Source organism: Vipera ursinii, assembly GCF_947247035.1.
Source record: "Vipera ursinii genome assembly, chromosome: 11".
NCBI lineage: Eukaryota > Metazoa > Chordata > Lepidosauria > Squamata > Viperidae > Vipera > Vipera ursinii.
Genome location: NC_139524.1, coordinates 10,443,839 through 10,445,145, shown reverse-complemented (window position 1 = coordinate 10,445,145; position 1,307 = coordinate 10,443,839). Strand labels below are relative to the sequence as shown.

General features: G+C 37.6%; 1 long non-coding RNA gene across 1 annotated transcript in view; it reads right to left on the bottom strand.

The window, feature by feature from the left end:
* Positions 1 to 844: 844 nt before the first annotated feature.
* The window catches only part of LOC310645579, a 38,719-nt gene continuing 38,256 nt past the window's right edge, over positions 845 to 1,307 (bottom strand). Inside the window, exon 3 of the long non-coding RNA XR_014493535.1 lies at positions 845 to 858. This is a non-coding gene — a long non-coding RNA (uncharacterized lncRNA). The remainder of the gene's footprint in view (positions 859 to 1,307) is intronic.

Sequence of the window (1,307 nt, the reverse complement as noted above, 5' to 3'; positions counted from 1 at the left end):
GAGGAAAGCTGCTGCACTGATTTCAACTGTCAGGACATTTCTCCTTAGTTCTAGGTTGGTTATTTCCTTGATTAGTTTCCATCTGTTGCTTCTTGTCCTGCCTTCAGGTGCTTTGGAGAATAGGTTGACCCCTTCTTCTTTCTGGCAGCCCATTACTGGAACACTGCTGACTTATCACCTTTCTTTTCTTACTTACTTTTCATCCTACCTGTTTGTCTTCCAGTCTCTCGTCTGAACGATTGTGCATCTACATAGTGTTCCTATCTAGACAGATGATGGACTGATTTGTGGAAAAATCAGTACCCTTAATCTCCTAATATTACTTTAGCCTGCAATAATCATTTACACCACAAAATTTAAAAGAACCACATGATCATGGTTCCTTTAAATCATCCCCTCTGTTATGCATTGGTGTTCCCCAGCATAGAACTATTATTGCATATTTCATCACAGTGGGGCTCAAACTAAAAAGTCAGAGGCATTTTAAAACAGATTTTAAAGGAGCACAATTCTATGCTCCTTTATTTTCTTCATTTTCTCATAAAGGTTAAAGGATTCATTTTCAAAAAGATGTTCCATTTTGGATAAGGGGGAAAAAAGTAGAGTTTTGAGGCTTTTCAATGCTAGACCAATGTGATGATGTAACTCCATTTCTCTGGTCTCCCTCCAGATAGAAATATCAAAATAAAACAGAGCTACTTCCAAAAGCCCTTTGAATCTCTTAATGGACTCCTACCTTACATAGTAGAATTCTCCAGAAAGGTCTATATCCAGTTTTGCAGCTAACTGAATTTTTATCCTCATCCATTTGGCAAAGAAGGAATGAATGAATATTTTTCCTAAGGTCACCGACTGGAACTGCAAACACAAACACATTTAAAAAAAATAAAAACAAAGCAAGATAAAATATTACAATTGGTAATATTGTCAGTATACAATAAAACTCCAGCTAGTTAAAATTCATTTCAGAACATTCCTTTGCAGAGAAGGGGGAAAAAAGCTGTGGGTGCCTGGAAATAATGAGTATCAATGTTTACTGCAAAAATAAAAGAACATTGCCTATGCATTTGAAAAGGATTTGTCTTCACACGTCTGAAGCCAGATCTATAGTCTGCCAGGTGGCAATAAACTAATCTTTTTAGTGGCTGGCTGCATGGCCTTGCCTCCACTCTCCCCCAGGGATGTTTTGCAGCAATTGTCAGAGTATATTTTAAATGCCAGGACACAAAGTTTTCATTACATGGCAAATCAGCCCAGTGGAAAATAGAATGAGATGGGTTATAAGGCAGGAAGATTTCCTCTGAGGG